General features: G+C 42.9%; 1 pseudogene; it reads right to left on the reverse strand.

Moving 5' to 3' along the window:
• Positions 1–2,506: 2,506 nt before the first annotated feature.
• LOC126458859 (5S ribosomal RNA) lies at positions 2,507–2,624 on the reverse strand (annotated as a pseudogene).
• Between the last annotated feature and the right edge of the window lie 11,512 nt (positions 2,625–14,136).

Here is a 14,136-nt window from a genome sequence, read left to right on the forward strand (position 1 = left end):
AGTCCCAGTCTTCAAGAAGGGTCGTCGAGCAGATGCGCAAAACTATAGACGTCGATCTGTTGTAGAATTTTAGAACATGTTTTTTGCTCGAGTATCATGTCGTTTTTGGAAACCCAGAATCTACTATGTAGGAATCAACATGGATTCCGGAAACAGCGATCGTGTGAGTCCCAACTCGCTTTATTTGTTCATGAGACCCAGAAAATATTAGATGCAGGCTCCCAGGTAGATGCTATTTTTCTTGACTTCCGGAAGGCGTTCGATACAGTTCCGCACTGTCGCCTGATAAACAAAGTAAGAGCCTACGGAATATCAGACCAGCTGTGTGGCTGGATTGAAGAGTTTTTAGCAAACAGAACACAGCATGTTGTTATCAATGGAGAGACGTCTACAGACGTTAAAGTAACCTCTGGCGTGCCACAGTGGAGTGTTATGGGACCATTGTTTTTCACAATATATATAAATGACCTAGTAGATAGTGTCGGAAGTTCCATGCGGCTTTTCGCGGATGATGCTGTAGTATACAGAGAAGTTGCAGAATTAGAAAATTGTAGCGAAATGCAAGAAGATCTGCAGCGGATAGGCACTTGGTGCAGGGAGTGGCAACTGACGCTTAACATAGACAAATGTAATGTATTGCGAATACACAGAAAGAAGGATCTTTATTGTATGATTATATGATAGCGGAACAAACACTGGTAGCAGTTACTTCTGTAAAATATCTGGGAGTATGCGTGCGGAACGATTTGAAGTGGAATGATAATATAAAATTAATTGTTGGTAAGGCGGGTCCCAGGTTGAGATTCATTGGGAGAGTCCTTAGAAAATGTAGTCCATCAACAAAGGAGGTGGCTTACAAAACACTCGTTCGACCTATACTTGAGTATTGCTCATCAGTGTGGGATCCGTACCAGATCGGGTTGACGGAGGAGAGAGAGAAGATGCAAAGAAGAGCGGCGCGTTTCGTCACAGGGTTATTTGGTAACCGTGATAGCGTTACGGAGATGTTTAGCAAACTCAAGTGGCAGACTCTGCAAGAGAGGCGCTCTGCATCGCGGGGTAGCATGCTCGCCAGGTTTCGAGAGGGTGCGTTTCTGGATGAGGTATCAAATATATTGCTTCCCCCTACTTATACCTCCCGAGAAGATCACGAATGTAAAATTAGAGAGATTCGAGCGGGCACGGAGGCTTTCAGACAGTCGTTCTTCCCGCGAACCATACGCGACTGGAATAGAAAAGGGAGGTAATGACAGTGGCACGTAAAGTGCCCTCCGCCACACACCGTTGGGTGGTTTGCGGAGTATAAATGTAGATGTAGATACACAACATAATTTTGTATACGTTACCCCTGTACAGTAGAAGCTCCGACCAATGACAATGCCGCCGACAATGCAATATCCAGCTGTGCTGTTAGAGACAGACTTTGTGTTCTTGTTGATGTCCCGTTACGTACGCTCCAGCCTCGACGATGTCGCAAATTCTCTGTGACGTTGTTGCTAGCTCATCTAACTTCTAAGGCTCATGTTAATTCATGACCTTGAAATAATTTATGAATTCCTTTTTAGATCTGTCACCGTTAACCTACGCAAATTTAGTAAAGCTGGCCATAAACAATATGTTGGGAGATGTATAATTCAACTAGCCGTTTTCTGTGTTTGGCACACATTTTGAGAAGTAAGCAAAAGCAAATGTCTTTAGACAACTTCTTTGCACGCGAAGACGCACAGCATTAAACCACTAGGCTGCGCGGGATTGGCCGAGCGTTCTAGGGCGCTGCAGTCATGGACTGTGCGGCTGGTCCTGGCGGAGGTTGGAGTCCTCCCTCGGGCATGGTGGTGTGTGTTTGTCGTTAGGATAATTTAGGTTAATTAGCGTGTAAGCTTAGGTACTGATGATCTTAGCAGTTAAGTCCCATCAGATTTCACACACATTTGAACATTAAACCATTAGATTACTATTTTATAAACTGTTTTAATATTTTTTCGAAATGGAATGGATTATCTTGTTTTGTACATCAATTCCTACAGAAAAATGTTTCGCATAGCAAGTGTTTCACAACCCACATTAAGACTCAGAAGCGAATTATGCTCGTTAAGCGAAGTCTCACTTTATCGTCAATTTCTAAAGAAGTACATCTTTTTCCGAATTTCTCACTTTCTTGTTGGATATTGTTTATTTAATTATCGATCGGTTATTGAAAACAGTTTTCAGCTTTTCCGTGTATTCATCGTGTATTTATTGTATAACTGTGTGTGTTCTATTAAATTCAGAATTAACCTTAAACAAGGAATTACTTAATTTTCACTCACTCCGTCTTCAGGCCACAAGTGGCGTACCGGGATCATCCGACCGCCGTGTCATCCTCAATGGAGGATGCGGATAGGAGGGGCGTGGGGTCAGCACACCGCTCTCCCGGTCGTTATTATGGTATTCTTGACCGAAGCCGCTACTATTCTGTCGAGTAGCTCCTCAATTGGCATCACGAGGCTGAATGCACCTCGAAAAATGGCAACAGCTCATGGCGGCCCGGGTGGTCACCCATCCAAGTGCCAACCACGCCCGACAGCGCTTAACTTCGGTGATCTCACGGGAACAGGCGTATCCACTGCAGCAAGGCCGTTGCCATTTAATTTTCATAAAAATTAAATTTCCCTTTTCTTAGGCCTACGTTTTTATATAAAGGAACCTCTATAACTCAGACATGCACTCTGCTACTTGTTTTATTTACTTTAGTCTATTTCCAAAAGACACCATCTCTTTTAATTAATTGTGAAAATATTTGGTATATTTACTAAAAATTATTTTATCGTTTTTAGAACATTTTTCATCTCTGTTACAAAGCAGTACCAAAATAACAATGATTCACTTCACAACAACCACAATTATCAACACGAAATACGTGAGAAATGAACCAGGCGACAAGCAACGATGATTTTGAGGCAATCCCGCTCAAGCGGAAACAGAAACAACGTCAACACGTAGTGTGTTAATTACAAAATGAGGTGATCTCAAGCGTCCTAAGCGAGTAGGTAAAAATTAGTTTACAAGAACAACACACACATCTAGGCCCGAGGGAGAAATCGAACATCAGGTGGGAGTGGCCTCGCAATCCGTAACATGGTACCCGTAACCGCGTGGCCACTCCGCGCGGATAGCGTTCTACTGTTAGTTTCGAAGCAAAGTTACTGAAATGCATTCTAGAAATTGTGGTGGGAATATTGTACGTGAGCTGTGTATGTTTGTGTTGTTTTTGTAACCATTTTGTATCACACATGAAGTGAGCATCTTTTAAATGCGCCAGTTCAGTGTGATATTTTTACCGCAGCAGATGACCAGTATGAAAACTAAGTTGTCAGTACTGCACAGGACGCTCAACCCACACCGTCTACCCTGCTCGGAAGTTAATGTCATCCTTCTCCTCTCCTCGCAAATCTCTCAGACGTGAATTCGTGAATGGACGGCAGCAAACAACGTGCTGTCATTGAATTTCTAACTGCAGAGAGAGAAACTGTGGGGAATATTCACAAACGCTTGTGCAAAGTTTAGGAAACACCTGCTGTCGACAGAAGTACAGTTAGTCGCTGGGCACGGAGGATCGGGTCATCAGAAGGCGTTTCGGCGGAGCTCCACGATTTCCAGAGGTCGGGGAGACCATCCACCCGTCACACCGGACACACCTGACCTAGCGTAGTCGGTCTTCCACTTGTTTGGGCCATTAAAGGATGACATTCGTAAAAGACATTTTTAGGACGATGAGGAGGGGATTCACACAGAAAAGCACTGGCTCCGCCACAAGGGAAGGGATTGGTACCGACAGGGCGTACACGCCCTTGTTTCGCGCCGGAGGAAAGCCGTAGAACGGGATGGAGATTACGTGGCAAAATAGGGTGTGTAGATATAACCACATTCTCTCGTGTGTGTAATTCTCATTATATTCAGTAATGAACTGTTGAAGAAAAAAATGCGTTTCAGTACTTTCTGGGCAACCCTCGTATACTTATCCACCATGCTGCAAATTCTGGTTGCAACATTTAAACTGAAGTAACTCCTGCAATGCTACCCCCCGAGCAAGAGTTGTTCCAATAACTGATTTTTTTTATAACAAATCATTTACGAAAACATATTTTACTACTGTTCATAGAAATATGGAACAATGGAACACCGAACTAAACGCAAAACTGTCCTTATAGACTGACTTATAGCCTAAGGTAGGTGGCCCGGCTAAGGACGTACTACGGTTTACAACTATTTTTGGAGGGCATAAATGTTTTACACTGTAATGTATTACTTTTCGTGCATAATCTTTTTTTTTGAGTCATCAGTCTTCCGACTGGTTTGATGCGGCCCACCACGAATTCCTCTCCTGTTCCAACCTCTTTATCTCAGAGTAGCACTTGCAAACTACGTCCTCAATTATTTGCTGGATGTATTCCAATCTCTGTCTTCCTCTACAGTTTGCTCTCTACGGCTCCCTCTTGTACCGTGGAAATCATTCTCTGATATCTTAACAGATGTCCTGTCATCCTCTCCCTTCCCCTAGTCAATGTTTTCCACATATTCCTTTCCTCTCCGATTTTGCGCAGAACCTCCTCATTCCTTACCTTATCAGTCCACCTAATTTTCAACATTCGTCTTTAGCAGCATATCCAGATGCTTCGATTGTCTTCTGTTCCGGTTTTCCCACAGTCCACGTTTCGCTGCCATACAATGCGGTGCCCCAAACGTACATTCTCAGAAATTTCGTCCTCAAATTAAGTCCTATCTTTGATACTAGTAGACTTCTCTGGTCATTTAATTGACCTTGCCGGAAGTATAATATAATTTTGATGTGGTGTGAACTATAATTCCGCGCAACGGCATCATTAGGGACAAGGTGCTTCCAAAAGGCCACATTACTGAAATAATCTGTTAGCTGCAATGACCTGGGCGTTTTTTAATTTATGTAAATCTCTTTAATACATACACGATGTATTGTTATAATATTCATAAAATACTGAATAGCATTTTTATGTGGTACTATCAAATTCGAATTTGAAAAGGAAGTAATTTGCATACTTTTGGCAAATGAAACTGTCTGTAACATTCTTTGTTAGTATAACACACACTTCATAAACGTAACTGTTGCACTGAACAAAATGCCTCATATCACGTACATGATTGTCTTTACAAACAAAACAACTTAGCAGCTCACAGATGAATTTTATAGAACTTGTGCTTGGCTGAGAGACATTCGTGGAGATACTCTGCTCGTTTGCTCGCAATTGACTGCTTTGTAGACCTACTTGCCACCAATGTCTTTTTACTCTTGTTGCTTGCGCGTAGTGACTTCACAACTACCAGACTCCTGAAATTCAAGGCTCGGCGTTTCTTGCTGTTTCATTTTACGCGTGGACAGTATTTCACTTGGGGAAACATTTGAAGCACAAGAATTTGAAGAATGGGGAGTCTCCATATATGTATTCGGTAAATGACGTGTCGCTGCAGGAGGTGTGTACGGCGAAAAATTATTCTCAGAAATGTTCGGCGGGCTCTCGGACAAAGTTGAGGGAGCATATATTGTTGTTTTGGTCCAGGTAGCAAGTTCGCAGCAGTCATGAGTCTATCCCAAACGCTAGAAAATATTTTCTCAACTGTAGCTCTACCTGCTTTATGTTCCCGATTAGATAGTACTGTTGCACATTATTATCCCATAACGTTTCAAAGGATTTAAGGCCTAATTTATCCGATGGTTGCAAATCGTGGGTGGTATTACTCGGGAGACAAAACAAAGTAATAGTTAGTCTTTCCGCTGCAGAAACAACACCAATATCAAGATGCTGAGAAAATTCTCAAAACTAAGTTATGTTTTAGTTACATTCGTGTTGTGCTGGGAAAGATGACCGATGCAGTAAGTAAATACTTCGGTGCTCTTGCTCCCCTTCGCCGTCATCGTATCTTTCCTACGTGGAGGAAGATTGTCTTCCCACTCTGGTCTCCATCTCTGCCCCTTGAACAAAATCATGGGAGGAATATAAAACGTACCACAGCGATGCCACGTGTATCAGCTGTGTCTCAGCATGTTCTGGAGCTACCAAGTGAACGCGTTTAGCTCCTTTCCGTGCGTGAACTTCTTCTTGGAGGTACAACGCAGTCTACAACGTTTCTCTTCGTTATAATATAACAGATGAGATTTATCAGGTACACCGATTCGAAGCATTACCTCTTTTAGTTTCACAAAGTAATCAGTCGCAACAAACTTATCTAATTTGGAAGCCCTTCCGGGTTTCAGGTCTTGCGGCCTGCATCGTCCTTGTTCTGGGTGGCGTTCTAGAAACATTTCCATTCGATGGCGTCCTCTATTTGTATTTTCAGTGACTGAGGCCTCCACAGCGGGTGAGGCGTCACCGCCGTCATCCAGATGGTGCAAACTCTGATGATGACCCGTAATTAAAAGGCCGAAACCAGTCAGAACTTTACATCGTCTGCGATCAAGACTGTTTTTAAATAACTTTAATTCAGTAAAACGGTTTGGTATTGCGTTCTCCACAAAAGAGATGTATACAATACGTTTGACAATATTCGTTGCGACTAGCTTTCCTACATTTGCCAGTCGAAAAATTGGTGATGCTTCCATCAGAGACATACCATCACGAACAGTAGCAGGCCTGATCAAAGCCCAGTGACAATACGATGAAACTGTGAGTAGATACGTTGCACAGAGTCTCTGGTACACCCATCGATCGCGTCACGTCGCACTTTTCAGCTCTGAGCGCACAGTGAGCATGTGAAGTTGCCTACAACGGTAGTGTTTCCCGCCAAATATGAAATGCGAGTTGTCAATTGGTTTCTTCGTGCTGAATGGTTCCCCCTGATCTCATACAATCCACGTCACTTAACTGTCATGTGCAAACAGTAACGTGCAGCGATGGTGCAGGAATTTTGAAGCAGAAGTACAGTCGTTCATAGGCGGTCAGGAAGGAAGTGAATGTCAAATGATGATGTTGTGCAACGAGTGGATCAGGCGGTAGGAGAAAGTCATCGGCAAAAGGCAATTCATAACATGCGACGAGGAGTGTTGGCATCCAGCATTGTTCTTCTTCGTAATAATGCTCGGCCACATGCTTCAGCTGCAAAGAAAGACGCTTCTACAGCGTTTTCGACGGGAAGTGTTTGATCATCCACAGTACAGCCTGGCCTTGCCTCTCTCTTATTTTCTCATTTCGCTCACATAAACCGCTGACTACGAAGTTAATATTTTAGCACAGACAACGAGCTGCAGAACAGCGTCGAGAATTGGCGGAAAGGACAGACAGTCGCCTTCTTTGTCGAGGGTATTGGAAAGTTGGTGCGGCGCTACGACAAATGTCTTAGTCGCTACGGCGTCTATGTAGAAAAGAAGCTGGATAGTGTAGCTAAATATTGCAAATAAATCAGTTTTAATTTTCACTGTGCTCTTCGTTTTGTGACCGATCTTACCTTGAAAAGAAAATAGCCCTCTCTTTTTCATGGTCAGAGTGAAGGGCAGGAACTGTTCCTTTTGTACTGTAGGTACCTTTCATGACTGTAATCTATTTGTTACATTATACCTATAAATTATGTGCATAATTAATTTAATTATTCACAGTGCAGGATGCAACTTAACGTTTTAGGCACCTCACATGCTACTGCAAGAAACCTCCAATGTTTACGACTAAGAACAGCCCCATAAAGCCGGCCGCGGTGGTCGTGCGGTTCTGGCGCTGCAGTCCGGAACCGCGAGGCTGCTACGGTCGCAGGTTCGAATCCTGTCTCGGGCATGGGTGTGTGTAATGTCCTTAGGTTAGTTAGGTTTAAGTAGTTCTAAGTTCTAGGGGACTTATGACCTAAGATGTTGAGTCCCATAGTGCTCAGAGCCATTCGAACCATTTGAACAGCACCATAAAAGATATCTGATAAGGATGGCTATCATTCGAAACGCGTACTAGATGAAGTAAAAGTTGGTGACTGACGCAGAATTACTTGTTTTTCATTTTGATGTGTTATTTTAAGCTTATCCGTACCACTGAAGAAAACGGGATTATCTTTAGTTCTAGTTGCGAAAGATACAACAGCACGATTTGTCACAAGCCAATGTTTAGACGTCAGAACGGAATAGCAGCAAGCACAGTTGGCATGAAGATGGAAAATTCGAAATGGCCACTTTAGAGCCAGCGCCAACGGAACACCTATATAGCGCCCACGTAAATTTGAATGTGCTTACGGTTATTCAATGTTTCGGTTAATGGGTGTGTGGATAACAAGTTAAGAACAGTAACTATCGCCATTAGTACATTCTAGTGTCCGTTTCCTAATACTGCATAGTGGTTTAATTCCCCTGCATGCCGGCCTAGGTATCATGTTGAGGAATATGAAATTTTCACTGAGAAGACAGAGCAATGTAGAAGACGCCATGTCTGGAATACGAAAGAAATAAAAAAAAAGATTGTGCAAGATTGTATGACGCATCGTGGTTTTTTTTTCCCCTGTGTGGATACTAAGGTGATCGTTACCGCTATAAAGCGGTTATCAAATAAAATAGAAAACCCTAGCAAACAAAGGCCGCTTATAAGTATTTGATATCCACAAAGGTTTTTTTTATTTTTTAATCTTTCTTATTTTCTGAGTTCAATATTATATCACAGCAGTCAGGGACAGTCGAAAAGAAAGAGGATAAATACTTAGTGCGAAGAGAAACATTAAAAGTGAAATGAACTTGCAGACTGATGAAAGAAGTAGTACTTTTTTCTTTATGTAAGAAAATGAAACACCTAGAGCCGCCCTTATGATGTCATTTATTGTATGGCCACCAGTTTCGGTGCTTCAGTGCACCATCTTCAGGCCTTAGCTGATGCGGAGAGGGTTAACACCATCTGTAAACACGATGTATTAGAAGCCAACATCTGTAATTGGTTTCCGCAGATTACCTGTAACCGCAGTGTTCTCTCTCCAAACATCAACTATCAGGGGTGGGTTTCGGAACGTGCCCATACAGCCATCACAACAAAGTAAATGTTATATTACAATATGTGTTTTTACGATTTATGGTAGACATTAGTTTAAGTCGTTCGCCACAATGACTTGGCATGAAACAAGTTTTACAATCAGAGTATAAATTATAACACAGGGTACACTCTGGTAGCATGCTGTAAAAATCCCACTGTCACACAGTAATATACGATAAATCGTTGTTGAAATATTCCCAGTTCAGTCCATATTAATTACTATAAGTCTAAATTAACAATGATTCTTTGTGTGTCCTGCAAGAATTGGTTCACAAGCTGTTAATATGGAACAGAATAATTGTATAGGTCTATAAGTATCACCTGAGCAGAACAGAATGCTTACAAGAACCAGATAGTGTATCACAACCACAGGTATAGCTACACCGAAGAGCTACTTCTGAAAACAGGACAGGGAACAAAAGTGGCAGAAACGGGAAGAACATCTGCGAAGGAATTTCCTCCAATGAAGTCGTAAGAGAGATGTGGTACGCAATAAGGCAATAGTGAAGGACTGAGTGAGTAGGTACGTTATGTAACTACGAGACAATATTCTATGGGCGTAATATTTTGGTATACTGTGAACTGTAGTAAATAAATTGTGAAGTATTGAATATACAAAATTCATTACTGCACATTTGTAACCTGACAGTTAATAACTGTAACTAACTAAAACACACACTCACTCACACACACACACACCCACTCACTCACACACACACACACACACACACACACACACACCAGAGGGAAAATGCTGCTATCGGTGCACAAAAAAATGCAAATATTTTGCTGTTCATCTAACTAAAAGTGAGGTACCTGCTGCATCATTCTACCTTCCTTAGAATATTTAAAATTTTCCCAAAAATTTTGGCATGCTTTTTTTGGCGCACTTTTTGTAACATGCAGCTCACCTCAAACTGTAACTCACACTCAATAGTCTATTGCTGTTAGTCGTTCATGCTTACGCTCTCCCACTTGCCATTTCTCACTCACTCAGCCAGTCCAGCTCATTGTCATTATCTCTTTGTTTCTTTCTGTCATTGTCTCCCGTGCCACAGCCACAATTAGCTTTGTTCTGCCGTACCACTACAGTCTCTTCTCACTGCCACTATCCCTCTTGATTTCTCTCACTGCAATATGCCATTCCTTCCGTCCTCCTGTTGCTGTCTCTTCTCATTATCACCATCTCTCTCTTCCTAAGTGTCATTGTAATATACTCTGTCTCTCATTGTCACTGGCTCTTACCCACTTCTACTTTCTCTGTCTCTCTATTCCTTCTTCGCCATTGTCCCTGGCATTGTTTCCTTCATTCTTTTCCTAGAACTGATCCGACACTGTCAACTATGTTCCACTGCCACTCTCTCTCTCTCTCTCTCTCTCTCTCTCTCTCTCTCACACACACACACACACACACTGCCATTGTCACCTTCGCTCCTTCTGTAGCACAACCGTTGTCTCCCATGTGTTACTTTTCCATCTCTGTACCACTGCCACTGTCTTCCCATTGTTCAGTATAAAAAAACGCGAATATGTTCGCATGCAAAAACTATGGGGAAAATTTTTAAAGGTGTTGAGCAAGGTAAAATGAGGCAGCTGGTATCCCACTTTTCAGTCAGTCTTTAAAATAAACAGAAACATATTCGCATTATTTGTGCCCCGAAAGGGGAATTTTTCCGCTAGTTCACTTGCATCACTAACCAGCGTTCAGCTGCGAGAAGGTCATTTGAAAAAAACGTTTTGAGCAGGAAAATTTAGATAGTTTACTTAAGTGAAATTGAAATAACGCAAAACTGATTTCACACCTCATACCGTAATTTACACACACAAAAACAATGCATGTGCCTCAGCACTATCACATGGGATTCTCAGATGATATCGGAGACACTTTACTTCCTGTTTCCTGCATCACTTCACAAACTACGTTTTCGCCTCACACCGGATTTTACGTGTGTGTTTTATGTGTCCGAGCCGCGCGGGATTAGCACAGCGTTCTGAGGCGCTGCAGTCATGGACGGTGCGGCTGGTCCCGGCGGAGGTTCGAGTCCTCCCTCGGGCATGGGTGTGTGTGTTTGTCCTTAGGATAATTTAGGTTAAATAGTGTGTAAAGCTTACGGACTGATTACCTTAGCAGTTAAGTCCTGTAAGACTTCACACACATTTGAACATTTTACGGGTCCGAGTAGCGTAACTTTGAACCTCTGTATCTAGGAAAAGGATAAAGATTCGAACGACATTTTGAAGTTTGTTCAAGATCGGGATCTTAGGAATACATCATAAAATGTTAGCCATTTGCTGTGCGTAGCCGTCTCGGAATTCGTTGCCGGGTTTTGGTACCCAAAATAGAAGTTTTGAGTTCTTTTTCGATAACGGATACAGATGTTTGAAAACGGGAAGTTTGATGCGGATATTTGCTGTCTAGATTTCCTCTCATACCTGATTTTAAGTGCAGAAGTAGGGTAACTTTGAATCTTTGTATCTTGGAAACGGAGAAAGATAGCTAGAAAATTTTCAGGGCAATTCGAGACGCGGATCTTAGGAATATTTCGTCAAAATTTAAGTCTTTACCTGTGCGTAGCTGTCTTAGAATCCTCAGCTGGGTTTGAACCCTCTGGTGACGGCGATAATATAGTACAAAAGAAGAAAACATTTTTGTGAGGTTTCCCAAGGAACTGTCTATGAAAATAATGGTGCATCCTGAAATCCAATGAAGCCCGCCGTAGACCACATCAAATGCAAAAAGACCTAACCGATTTGTTCCATTTGCCTCAGCAGGAGGAAGTGCGCAACATTCATTGGTTGACCTTGTACTGTAGGATAGTGACACTAAGACGGCCTTTCTGCTGGGTATACAAATGGTCCTTAACCCAAGGGCTATCGAAAACAATTGGTCCTACCTCTTTGTCGCCAGTAGAACCCGAAGTATAAGCAACGGAAAAATCTCGTTTTTATGAGCAATGTTTTGTGGTATATTAGGTACACATGCTGTGGCACGCATACCGATACGAAAATAAAAGTACTCCCTACTAAAATTGAACTTTGACTAGTTTATACTGTTCGAAGCAGGCCACACATGTAAACGACCACTTGGTGCTGTAACATTTCGAACAGTGTCGACAGAGTTCAGTCTGGAAATCCCCGCGGCGCGACGGAAGTTACGCGGTAGGAATCGCAGCTACACGGCGGAGCGCTTCCCAAGGAGTGCGCAGTCTCTCCGCCGGAAGCTGGCGCCGCACGGCTGCCTAAGTGTGCCCTGGGGTGCAGTAGGCTAGGTTAACCCGCCGTAGCTTTCCAGACGCTCATTAACGCCAGCTGATCAATAGCAGCCCGGAGCAGCGGCGCCGCGTGCAGAGACGTGCTCCATAAGCCTGCTTCTGAGACGGCCACTTGCACCACCGCCGAGAGCAGTTTAGCTGCGAGTACTTGAACTAGTCCACAGGCGCTGTTACACCATTAGATGATATTATACAAAGTAATTTGCGGCAGAGATCCATGCATTTAAGAAAGCGTTTGTGTTTAACAGAACACGTTGTTCGACAGAGATTATAAACGTAAGTTGTCTTTGTACACCAATGGTAACCTAGACGCACATGCTATTATTGTTCTTTAAATCTGTTAAGTAAGAAATGATTTAAATTTTCATTGTAATGTATCCAACAATGTGGATTTAATTCATTTTTACACTTCTTTATGGAGCCTCCATTTTATTCCATACCCAAAACATGTCATCACTACGAAGAGAGAGAACTCATTTAGAAAATTGTGATCCAATGACATTAAATTTGGTTTCACATCTACTTTTAACAAGACATCTGAGACATAAAGTACATAGCTGAAGACATTACATTTCCGTGGCCGAGCGGTTCTAGGCACTGCAGTCTGGAACCGCGCGACCGCTACGGTCGCAGGTTCGAATCCTGCCTCGGGCATGGATGTGTGTGATGTCCTTAGGTTAGTTAGGTTTAATTAGTTCTAAGTTCTAGGGGACTGATGACCTTAGAAGTTAAGTACCATAGTGCTCAGAGCCATTTGAACCATTTGAACCATTACATTCCCGATGTAAATATGAGCCTGTGTCATAAATCAGTAGCCGCGTGGGATTAACCGAGCGGTCTAGGCGCTGCAGTCATGGACTGTGCAGCTGATCCCGGCGGAGGTTCGAGTCCTCCCTCGGACATTGGTGTGTGTGTTTGTCTTTAGAATAATTTAGGTTAAGTAGTGTGTAAGCTTAAGGGCTGATGACCTTAGCAGTTAAGTCCCATAAGATTTCACACACATTTGAACATTTTGAACATAAATCGACGTAAGCAACAGTTGATGCTGTCGAGTTTGTTTACTATACAGGCAGCGACTCTTGGCCAATTAGAAACAAGCAGAAATTATATTACTTTCCCACGGACGACGAGCAGTGGAGGACACCAGACGTCATCACATCAAATTTGGAAATAATTACTGTGCTGTAAGTTGTAGGTCCGCCTCCGTTGCCAACTGATAAGTTGGCCTTCGACTGCGTTGTGGCGCGGACTTTCTCAGTACTCCGAGCCGCGCTCCACTAGCGAGTCTTTTGTTTACCAGAGCATGGCGTAGTGTATTAGTGTTATTTACATAGACTCTAATCACAATGGCTCTTTCGTACCTTAAGGGACGATCAAGCTTACGTTCAACGCACAATGCACCCGACCCAAAGCTCATCTAATCGAACGTTCTTTTCCGTGACGTGGTGCACTTAGAACCACAAGATCTACTAGGAATTTATCTGTCCCGTGTCTCCAGCACGGTTTACCTCAAGCTCAAAGACATAGCTACAGTCTGTCTAAGTTTCCTTGAGATCTGATACCGTAGTACTACTCGGAAAGGATCGCCTTCCATTCCGAGGAGTTGATCTCGTTATCTCAAGGAAATGCGGAGCTTTACATACAGGGCGGCGATTTCAAATTTGTTCTGTGGCCTGAAGACTAATACCCACACCTTGACCACTACCAAGAGTTTCGCGCTGCAAAACACCTGGATCCTACAACACGGCGACAATCGCAGGTATGTAACTTATCGGCCAATCGGGCAGCCACGGTGTACGTATCACAAGGACTCCGCGTGGCAACAGTTGGCGCTGAGATATGGCCACCAGATTTTACTGACAACC

The sequence above is a fragment of the Schistocerca serialis genome, chromosome 2, assembly GCF_023864345.2.
Source record: "Schistocerca serialis cubense isolate TAMUIC-IGC-003099 chromosome 2, iqSchSeri2.2, whole genome shotgun sequence".
Taxonomy (NCBI): domain Eukaryota; kingdom Metazoa; phylum Arthropoda; class Insecta; order Orthoptera; family Acrididae; genus Schistocerca; species Schistocerca serialis.